This window comes from Lissotriton vulgaris, chromosome 3_1 (assembly GCF_964263255.1).
Source record: "Lissotriton vulgaris chromosome 3_1, aLisVul1.2, whole genome shotgun sequence".
Taxonomy (NCBI): domain Eukaryota; kingdom Metazoa; phylum Chordata; class Amphibia; order Caudata; family Salamandridae; genus Lissotriton; species Lissotriton vulgaris.
The window spans coordinates 147,710,239-147,722,377 of record NC_141689.1 but is presented as its reverse complement, the minus strand read 5'-3'; positions in this window follow the sequence as shown (position 1 = coordinate 147,722,377).

Here is a 12,139-nt window from a genome sequence, read left to right as displayed (position 1 = left end):
TCCCACTGCAGCTAAAGCATTTCAGCTGTAGGAATTAACCAGGATAGCCCCCCCCCCTCCCCCCAAACATAGCTGCCAAGGTTTCAGATTGCTATGTGTGACATTTTCTTAATTTCAGTGTAATTCTGAGTGACATTTCAAGGACTGAGTGACAATTTCTCGCAGGCAAACTCAAGCAGTGAAGACGAGGGAAACATACATATCAGAAATGACACCCATATGAACAACAAGGAACTCTAAGACGAGTCACATCATAAACCACAAGCTGTATTACTGAGCGGTGCACCCCGGTCCTGAATATTGCCCACTGCCTGCCAAGCCCCGCTGGTGGCCCCATCACACCAGTTGCAGCCTGTCACACAGAGCTACCCGGCATGCTCTTGCTCTTCTGACTCTGTGTTGCTTTGCGCGCTGAAAAGTTACGTTGGCAAGCACCACAGTGGCTCTCACAGTCACCTGACCCAAAACAGGTTAGTGCAAGCAACTACTAACACAGCTTACTGTCAGTGAGAAGACAGACTGCTATGTAATGTACAGTTCTCAGCTGTTAAAGGGTAGACAGGCGGCAGCTCTGAAGATGATCATGACTGGGGCACAAGAAAAAAAATATATAACTGTCAGGGGTGTTGCCAAGCAGGCCTGCGCAAATTAAATAAAACAAGAAAAATAAAGATGCGCAGTGAAATTCGTCCCAAAGCTGAAACCTGCACTCCATGCAAACTTCTCAGGAAAGATCTGCTCAACGAGTCCCTAGGAGGCCTCTGCAACACGTATGAGATTGCTTGCATTTTGATGTGAAACAGAGCCCGCACGCTGCAGAGATGAACAGAGGCCCCTGCACACATTTGTTTTCAGATATATAAGCGGCTCTATCCCCTCTCCAACCATATGGTTCACCTTTGTCTTCAGAAGGGCAGTTTAAACCCTTTATCAGTGCTGCACCCTCCCACAATAATTACGTTTCATTTACACCCGTGCTTAGTCCCTTTACGGCGGATTACAGGCTGAAAGAGAAATCTCGTATTGTTAATGAGGCTTTAATAGTTTTCACCCCTTCTTCGGGCCCCTGCAGCTTCACTCTGCCGTCTGTTTCTTTAATCAGTGTAGGACAAAGGTGAGATTTACGGCGGACTACGCGCCCCCCCCCCCCCCTGAGACGGTGGCGCGCCCCCCCCAGGGGAGCGCTCCTCACAGATTGAAGACCTCTGCTGTATGGCAAAAGGAAACTCTATGATGATGATTGACAAGTAGAGGATTGTCTCCAGTGAAGCTTCAAAACGTGAGTAAGTTCACTTTCTTGCTTCTTTAGTTTAAAAGGACCTTCTCTAATGTTGTTTCCTTGTAGAAACTTCACCACACACGAATGGAAGTAACACTTCAGCTTCAGTCCTCGTGTTTCACTTCAAACGGGCAGAATAGAAAGGAATCTTCATTCGTAAAGCTCATACTTCATCTCACACGGCTCGCGCTTCATCTCACGCGCAAACACAGTAAGCCTTAGTTGAGAGAAAGAATCTTCAACACTTCGCTCGCCCATAAGGAGAATAAAATAGGACTAAGACCTGTCCATTATATCAAGGAACGGACTGTTGAGCTGTTGAAAAATGTAATATGGGAAGTTGGATCTATAGAGATTACTGGCATTAAATGTAATTCTGCCGACAATTATGACAGTTAGAAAACTTAAAAATCAAAGTACTGCGGAAAGGAAGTTTGATTGACATATTGTTGTTCTACAGATCTTCCGCAATAAGGATATATCCACCTACCCAATAAAATCTAAGGACTTAATGATATGAAATAAGTTAAACGCCTTCCCATGCATTTCAATTTCCCGGTCTTTCTCACAGTACATTTAACATACTCGGTATGTGAGGTATATAATAACTTGTTGGGGGTGGTGGTCTCTGTATGGTGGGAGGCCCATGGCAAGTATGAGTTATTGGTAAATACACCAACTTCTCAAAAGGGGGGGGGGGTCCAAGGGATATAGAGTTTAAAGACCCACACCTGGTTTTATCCCCAGCTCCAAATAGATATACACCATAAGAAACACAGGGGGTCTATTAGCTAACTATTAGAGCTATGCTATCACTACGGAGTCACCTAGATCCCAACGTGTGTGCAAAAGAATAAGGACAAAGTAAGAAAACAAGTGGATACAAAGGTGAAAAAGAGATCGATACATTATAGACTATTCATCAGTGGCTGACCAGTCCAAAAGAGTGATGTAGGGTTTCCATCAAAAAAGACTTTTGTGATCAGTCATATCAACTGGCCAAACCCTGGAGTGTGAACGGCTAGTCCCCTGATCAATGGGACTGAACCACACAGTGTTGATATCTTAGGATTTGGTCCACCAGTACTGATGAAACATCCGCAATGACTGATCTATTGATGGTTTTGAAAAAGGTGCAACAAAACAGAAAATGTGACTTAAAATAGGATGGAATGTCCTCCTTTACGCAACTTTATTCTATGGACAAGACATGCCTCCTAATTAAAAACAGAACCGTGCAAGATGACAGTAACAAATATCTGTCTGTGAAGGGGCCAACATGTTTCTGCCTATTGGGTGTCTAATCCCACAGCATTCATCAGGGCCTCTGTTCATATACTCGTTGCACTCTTACAAGTGAAAAAAGTTCACCTCCACCATAAGAAGAAATGGGAAAACTGAAAAGAGATGGTTCACTACGGTACAACCTGTAATAACCATATGTTGTCACCCTCCGACTCACTCGTACTCTAGTGAATCCTGCGAAGGAAAACACATCAAACAATAACTTATATATCTGATTGTATCGGTTCTCAATACACCCTATCCACCCAACATTAATGTGTGAAAAAAGTAGTAAATTCAATGCTCACCCCGACTGATGGGTGAAGCTACCTCACCTCGCCTGGACACTGCTCAGGTATAGGAGGCACCGCACTGGTATAGGGAAGAAAGGAGGAAATGTCGCATAATAAAGCTAAAAACATATAAGCCTATCACTATGTGTCAAACTCCTTCCTGTATTGCCCTATTTCCCAGAGTTTAAAACTGAAGTAGGTCCATAGCAGCTCCAGTGGACCCAGCAAACTAGTGTACTAACACTATTACCTCTGACAACTACTGGTCTAAATCCCAGCAAGATTCTAATCACAAGATGTTATTTATTCATTTTGATACCAACTCTGTAGTATCTTGGCAGCAAATAGTCTCACTTACCTAACCGTCGGTACCTCAAGCTGTCATCTGAGGCTTGGGGGAGTCACCGACCTCAGAGTGGATTGAGTATAAATAGGCTATGGGGGGTAGTTTGTATGGTAACCTTCCGCCTAACTTGGATACTACATCTCAACCCAATAATCAATGTGACATGTCCTGTACTATATTGTTTGCCCCAAAACATAGAGGACAGTACCTTTTCCAGTGTTCAATACCCATTAATGATCAAATATTAAGTATATTCCACTGCGCACTACTTTGCGTTCGAAACCACGCTCCAAATCACGCGTGATCTCATGTAAAAACTACAAAATTGCATCATCGCGGCCATCTTGGTAGTCTTCCCGCGATCACTAGGAAATAACGCGTGATCGCGCGCGAAGGACTACCAGATATCGTCACGGCAGCCATAATTGTAGTCCCGGCATCGGCGTCTTTCAAGATAGACACAATTACGCCGATATTAGGACAACAACAAAAGGGAAACAGTCTCCCTAGGTGTAAAATAAGTGTTAACCCCTCAGCTCTCCCTTAGTGGCAATAAATAGGGAAATAGAAGGACTAATGGGTATGGCGTGATATCGCGAGATCTAGCGAGGTCTCCATGGTGGGAACTACTCAGTGACATCACTTCAGGGCAAACTGGTAGTCCAGCAATGTCGCGCATAGGCAAACTATATAGGATTACAAATGCTAAGTAGATGACTAATGGGCTAAACAGAATTGCACAGCCAATCTGTGTATTTTGACCTTACAGAGACCAATATTACTGTATATAGAGAATGACTTTCAAAAAACACTATCCCAATTTAATTCCAAGGTGGTAGTATTTTATGGCCAGTGGTCTTCGTGTTCATAGTGCAGTATCTATGTGATTTAATAGTATATCAGAGCTGTCTCGCTCACATGTTGCACTAGGACTTCTATATCAGTGTGTAACGAGTCTCAACAACTCGCATTGGCTTGTCATGTGTCCATGTACCTATTGGTAACATTTGCAATGCCGTAGTAAGGAGTTACAGTAGAGTCCACGGAATATCATCGTTTAATCCCCTTTTGTCTGACTCCAGCTTATAAATCCATTGTTGTTCTTTTCTGAATAGGTATTGAGACACATCACTTATATGACTAGGTATATGCGGTTTCTCTAACACTGTCCATTGAAAATCAGTTTCGTGATGTGCCTGTTCTACAAAATGTCTGGCGAGTCTAGTATGACTTTTTTTACATCGGAATGAACTCTTGTGTTCCAGTATTATCGTGCGAACACGCCTAGTGGTCATTCCTACATATCGTGTAGAACACGAACAGGTCAGCATATAAATCAGATTAGTGCTGTTGCAATTACTGAAGTTGTTCAGTTGCCAAGGTCTATTCGTACCTATGTCAATTTCCTTGGTGTGTCTCGTCTGGGGACATACCGAGCATGTGCCGCATGGATGATGCCCTGCCACCGGAGGGAGATCCCAAAGGGTTTCGCCAAGTTTTTTCGGAGTTTCTCTTGGTCGTGTATGAACCAGGCGATCACGAATACTGGTGGCCCTTTTGAATGCAAACAGAGGTTGTGCTATTTTGTCTTTACCATGATTCAAAAGACGCCAGTGTCTTTTAACTATCTTTTGTATTGCATTGCTTCTGGTATTGAAGGTACTCACAAACGTGAGTCTTTCCAATGGTGGTCAACAACCGCATCAACTTCTACGCTCCCAAACGCCACCTCCGATCCGCCAGCCACGCCCTCGCCGCCGTCCCACGCATCCGCAGAGCCACCTCAGGAGGAAGGTCCTTCTCCTACCTGGCCGCCAAGACCTGGAACTCCCTCCCGGCCGACCTGCGCCTGACCCAAGACCACCTCTCCTTCAGGAAGAAGCTCAAGACCTGGCTGTTCGAGCAGTAGCGGCACCCCCCCCCCCCCCCCCAAGCGCCTCGAGACCCTATGGGTAGGTAGTGCGCTCTATAAATGTCTTGATTTGATTTGATTTGAAGCATATTCTGTTAAATGTAGTTATAGTAAGACGTAGTAGGTTAAGTAACAGTTATGATTAATAACTTAGCATAGAAGGAAAATATTACCCTGTAAAAATCTGTTTGTGGCATGAAGAGCTGTAGATTCACATGCTGTGCATACTCTTCAATCTAGTTGTGCGTTTGGATGTGTTCAACTTGTTTTCTTCAAACAAGACTTGAAGTCATGCGGTACAGTGGCTCCACCTATTACTGGTAATGTGCATCCGTTTTTTTTCTTTGCACTGCAAGGGAGGATGATAATGCTGCGAAGACACAGAAGGCCATGCAAAAAAGAAATGACTTCTGATAGAAGTATAAGAAAAGGCTGGACTTCACACGAAGCACATAACAGACTGTTTGAGACTGCTACCTTGAGCGGATTGATGAGCCTGGGAACACAGTAGTGCAGAAAACCTTTTCATTTGGCTGCATAGCAGGGTCGCGTTATAGTTCTGTGTGCCTCCTTCTGAGTTGTCATGCCCTTTGAAAGTAAGGTTGAGGTATCCATATTCAAGGACCTGGGCATCCAAATCACAAGATTTAGCTGCTTGGGGTTCAAAAACCTCCATTAAACCCCGGAAAAAAAAACACTCTGCCCTGGTTTACAAAGGAAGTGCGTATCTTGAAAAAAACTGTGTAAAAAAGCCGAAAGAGCTTGGAGGAAGGACTACGACCCTAACAGTAAGAAGGAATATAAATTGAATATTCTTAATTACAAGAAAGCCTTCAAAGCGACGCATGCAGCGTTCTTCGAGGAGAGGATACCAGCAGGCTCCAGTACATCGAGAGAAACCTTCCAAATCGTAAAAAAACTTCTAATAACCCCGGAGCCGCATCACTTGGTAGACCCTTCGGAAAACCGATGTAATGAATTAGCCAAATTCTTTGAGAAAAAAATCCAAAATATCTTAAAACAACTCCCTCCCCTCTTTCCTGTCAACCCAATGGACCTGCCCTTGATACCATCCTAAGACGAGACTGGATGCATTCACTCTGAAAACTGAGGACACCCTCCTGCCTATCTTCCAATCACTCAAGAGTGGGTCACCGCTAGATCCAGCTTGAGTGAAGGCATTGAAACTAGTTGCATCTACCATTCTTGCCCCAATGGTCAATGTAATAAACTCCTCCCTCTCACAGGGTATTGTCCCCCCGAATTGGAAGAAGGCTGTGGTTAAGGCATTATTAAAAAAGCCGAATATAGACCTGTTGGATCTAAACAACTTTAGGCCAATCTCCCTTCTGCCATGTACCAGCAAGGTGGCTGAAAAGTTAATCAACGGCCAGCTGTCTAATTATTTGGAATCAAACAAATTACTCATACAAACAGTTACTGTGCACACGTCAGATAAACAATTCGGTATAAATGTATTGCAGGACAAACAGAGATGAAGCTGTTGGTTTGGTGAAAGCTTTATGTTCTTCTTTTTGGGGAATATACAGACGCCAGCCGATACGTGTTTCATCAAACAGGACGAAGCCTGTGAATCATCAGGGCTGTGAATGGCGTGGTGAGTCTTACACGGGTAAGGTAGAGTAAACCTTGTAGACTGGGTAGTCAGCGTACATGATGCAAAGGAGAAATTGTAGCTTCTAGGGAACAGTCGGGTACGACTGTAGACGGTAACCTGAGGTAATGGGTTACGCTGTCGCTCCGTGAGGGATGTGCCTACGACTCGAGTCGTAGGCACATCCCTCACGGAGCGACAGCGTAACCCATTACTGTTCCCTTGAAGCTACAATTTCTCCTTTGCATCTTGTACGCTGACTACCCAGTCTACAAGCTTTCACCAAACCAACAGCTTCATCTCGGTTTGTCCTGCAATACATTTATACCGAATTGTATATCTGACGTGTGCACAGTAACTGTTTGTATGTTTTATAATGTTCAGGCACCTCATGCCTTAATATTAGTTAGAGGTTATAGGGTTTTCCTCTATACTGCCTGCACCGTTGTATCTCGCCATCTTCCATCACCAAACTCCACCCGCACTGTTTGAGCGCCTTTCACCTGTACATACCAAACCCACAGCAGATCAAACAAATTACTCATGCCCTCACAGACACCAATTTATAAAAATGGGTAATATTTTTATCTTTTAAGTGACTCCAAAACAAACATAATCCACTATTCTTAATCTAGTGTTCCGGGCCTGCTCTCATTCACGGGTCTACTTTCAGGATGTGGACTTTCTATCCTCTGCCAGGCTGTTTGTCCACATCCTTGTCTCTCTTTAATGTTGATTGAGCCTTTGCTCTTGCGGGGTGGCTTTTCAGAGAACTGCACTGTCTCACCTTTCGATTTCTTCTATTTTTTACATAATTTTTGCACACTGTTCCCATATTCTCACAGTTTTTGGGGTGATGGCTCCGCGTTCTGACGCAGAAAAGTTTCTTCGGCGAAAACTGACAGCGCGCCGGCAGGGGCATATATGGCTCTGCTGACGTCAAGTCCGTGGACGAAATCAGGGTGGAGCCGGGCAGCGCCGCCCCACAGCGCGCAGAGGTGTTGCTGCGAAAAATCTTCTGGATCCAGTCTGACGCCTGGGGATATTCTAAGTTATCGAATCTGCTGCTAGACCATGTCTCTACCAGAAGGTAAGTGACTCGTTCTTCTGAAATCCACTCAAGTTCCACCTCCCATGTTAAGAAGTTTGAGAGGGTACCTTTACAAAGCTAGAAATGATTCTAAAGTTAACCTCAACGGGGCATTTTTACAAGCCCCTTGCGCCACCGTTTTTGACACACCGGCAACGCAGTTTGCTGCTGCATATTTACAAGGCCACATAACGAAACTGTTGGAAAGTGGGTTATTGGTAGGGGCAAATGCAGGTCTGCCACTGGCAATAAAACCACTAACACATGGTAGGACACAGCATAGGACTTAGAAAATTATTCCTATGCTCAACCCTTGGTAACCTGGCTGCGAGCTTAACTCGAAAGACAGGTATGTAAAGCATTTAAAAACACAATTTCAGTAAATAATCAATACACAACACTAATTAAAAATCCCACAGCAATTTATAAAAATAGGTAATATTTGTATCCTTTAAATGACACCAAAACGAAAATAATCCACTGTAAGGAACCAGATATATGAATTTTTAAAGATTAGTCACTTTCTAGTGCTTAGAAACCAACAGTGCCCCTTTTAGACATTTCTTTTTCTCTGACAGGGACACACCTTTATAAATTGTTCTGAAGAATTCTCACCACTGTAGTGGGCCGCCTTCTTCAGCAAGCTGGGTCCAGTTAGAACACCTTCCTGGCGTTCTGCTTGCAGGTACCAAAGTATCCAACACACAATCCAAGGTTCTGGAATCTCCAAGAGGGTCCTTGAAAGTGTAAAACTAAAATTCGGCAATCCAGTTGAACAAAACCCTTACAAATCCACTGGTACTCCATGCTTTGAATTCTTTGTGGGGCTGTTCAGGTGAGCTCTGTTTACCTGTAGCTTGCTGGGAGTTTCCACTCTTGAGTCTTTTGGCAGCAAGGTAATCCACAGGGCTGTAGTTTCAGAGGGGGCAGTCTTCATAGGTCATGCCTTAGAGTTCCTTGCACACAGCAAAATCTTCAGCAGGGCACTTCTTGCTTCATTCAGTTTCAAGCAGCAGATCTGGAGGGCTATGCCCCTCTCAGATACTTACTCAAAATTCTCTGGGTCAAGCACCAGGTCACTGCTGACCAATGAGAGCAGGGCAACTCCTCCTAGTTATGACCACATTCGGTGGAGTATGGCATTTAGTTTGTCCCAGAGTGCATCATCCTTCCAAATCCATTATGGCTGATTTTCCAGCAAGGAGGTAAGAGCTGGCTAAACACACCCCCTGGGATATCTCATTTCCATGGACCATATCAGTAACATCTGCAAATACCTTACTTAAGCCTAGTCCTGACTCGGGGTCACTACATTACTGTCATAGTGGACTAAAACCCATGCCTCCCCTCTTGCCTTTAAAGAGCGTAGTTTACGACGCCACCTCCTGGCCTGGCATTCTTATAGAACAGATCACTGCCCTCCCAGCAGCCTGGCTAATCCACTTAACTCTGACCAATCAGGGCAGACCATTGAAAGGCTGAATTTGAACTTACAAACCAGAAATGCTCATAACATATTGTATGTACACTTTAGGAGAAATTCAACAATATAATATCGTTGGATTTAATACGACCATTCTGGGAAGTCTTTGAATGGTCCGGCTAGTCCTCTCCTATCAATATTTATTAATCAATCACTTCCTACCATGTTAACCTATGGGCCATGGGGTTTGCAATGGGGAAAATGACTTGCGCCACTTTTGTAGCACCAGGGCTTATAAAACCATATTTTATAAGTACTTCCCTAATTTCTACCGGATCCCCACCCCCTGTGCAACTAGGGGAGACTTCAGGGGTTCTGAATCTGCAGAAATATTGCAGATCACCCTTACCCAATTCTTCCAGCATCAAAGTCGAATTTGAGCACCTCTTTAAGACAATGTGGGGAGTGAAATGTAAAATTTCACTTTACCCAGGCTTCTAAAAACTCATTTTATAAGGGCGCTCCTTATAGATAACTGACCCCCACCCCTGGGATACCTAGGGGTGACCCTGGGGGTCCCTAATATGCAAAAACATGGTAGGGTTTTAATTTGTAAGGGCCCCTACCCCCAAAGTCGAGTTTGGGCACAATTTAAGGTTTAAAAAAACTGTCCTGGCCACCAGTGCAGCTTTTATACTGACCTCAGGCTTCAGCACTGCACACAAGCTGGTGCAGAGAATCTGCCGGCCTCTAAACTGCCATGCCCAAGGATACTGGAGACTTCTAGGTAGTTTCAATCCCCTGCCCTATTACATACTAGGGGCTTAGGTGGTAGGTCATGCCAACTACAGGGGTACCCCCACCATACTAAAGTGTACCCTAGTGTAGGTTGGGTGTCTTAACTGTGTTCTAATGTGTTCCTTTTGGCTAGGCACTGGCCATGGGCCTGGTTAAACAGAGCCCAGGGTCAGTGAGAGTCAGTTACCACCAGTTCCAGTCAGCAAAAGGTTGGGGGGTGCCTAGGGCACAGGATGACTTTGCAACAGGAACCATAACTGATATATATATATATATATATATATATATATATATATACACACACACACACACACACACCATTTTAGGTGTCTTCTGCATATATTTTGCATGCTGAGGATGACCCTGCTATAAATACCTATGCGCGGTGGTCAAAACATCGACAAATAACATATTTTAAGAAATTGATGTTGGATATCAACACTCGTTTTATGGGTGTCGACTTCAAATATTCTATTATCCCGATCAGCAACATGTATATATATATTTCAACATTGCACGTATGCACTTTTGATTCACCTTTTATCACTTTCACTGCGCCATCACCTTTTAGGAGCACCTTGTTTCTAAGAAAAATATAAACACAGGATTGTGTATATATTTAACAATATGGGATATGTAATAATAAATGCACTAAACGCATAAATGAAACTCATTCATTTGAGAGGTTTTCTTCTATCTCTTGTGCAATACTACTGCTGTGGAAGTCAAGGGCTACACTTCCTCCGTAGGGACCGTTTTTTGACAATATTTTTTCCAGTCCAGGTCACTGGTTTGCCCTTTTGTTCTGTAGGGTGGATAGGGATGGCAAAGTAGGCATCCTTCAGGTCCATGGCAGTCATTAAGCCGCCTTACTGCAGTAGAGGGATGACACCCTAGAGAGCCATCATGTGGGATGAACTTGTTGAGGCACGTGAGGTAGAGTGGAGGCCTGAGACACTTCTTTCTTGGAGATTAGAAAGTACAGGCAGTACACTCTCTTGTCTGGCTGGTGTGGCGGTAGGGGCTCTATAGTCCCCGAACGAGTGCCATTACTTCCTCCTGGAGGAGGTGCTTGTGGCCTGGAAATTGTGTGTTTGCTTGGTGAGACTATGGTGAGGATGTGGCGCGCTACAAGCAGTAACCCTGGCCTCTGATGGCAAGGGCTCACTGATTTGAGATGGTCTCCAGCCACCGTTGAAGTAACCCCTGTAGTCTTTCTCTGACCAGTGTAGTGTGACCGGTGGTTGGGAGGATCGGTAAGTGTAAAAGGGACACTGTGTGGTAGGGGCAGCTACCTTAGCAGCACCCTTTCCTCTACCCGGGAGTTGCTATCCCTGTAACGCTCATTAGAATCCGGGTTTTCTTGATCAGGTTTTGGGAGCTAGACTAGGCACCTCTAAATTACTGGGACCTGCGAAATGAACCTTGGGGTGATATTGTCCTGAGAGCACCCATGGCCTTGGCTGTGTCGATATACTCCTTGATTTTCTTAAGCATCTGGTCAATCTGCAGTCCGAACAAGTGCTCCCCACTGAAGGACAGGTTGAGCACCTGCTTTTGCACTTCTGGCATGAAGCCAGTCATGCAACCAGGCATGGTGTTGGATGAGTATGCTCGAATTGATTCCACACCACAGTGTTCGCGGCATCTAGGACACACAGAATGGTAGCACGAGATATAATTTTCTCCTCCGTGACACAGTCACAGCCATGTTTCCGGTACTGCTTTGGGAGATGTTGGACAAGATCCTCCATTTCATTCTAGTGAGCTCGGTTGCACCTGGTGGCCAGGCCAATAGAATTGGTGAATTGCCAATGGCTGGTGGACTAAGCCACGATACGCTTACAGGCCACATCAATCTCCCTACTCTCTTTGCCCAGGAGTGGAGCGTCACCAGTGCCCTGATCCTTGGCAAGCTTGTGGGCTGTGTAGGCTAACAGGGAGTCTGAGGGCTGACCTCTCTGATATAAGGAGGATCTGAGGGGGAAGCTTTATACTTTTTTTTTTACAAGGTGACTCCTTTAGATACCATTTTTTTCACATTATAATTCCCTGGTATATAACTTACATTTTATGGGAGGTCAGCATTCCTGATATTT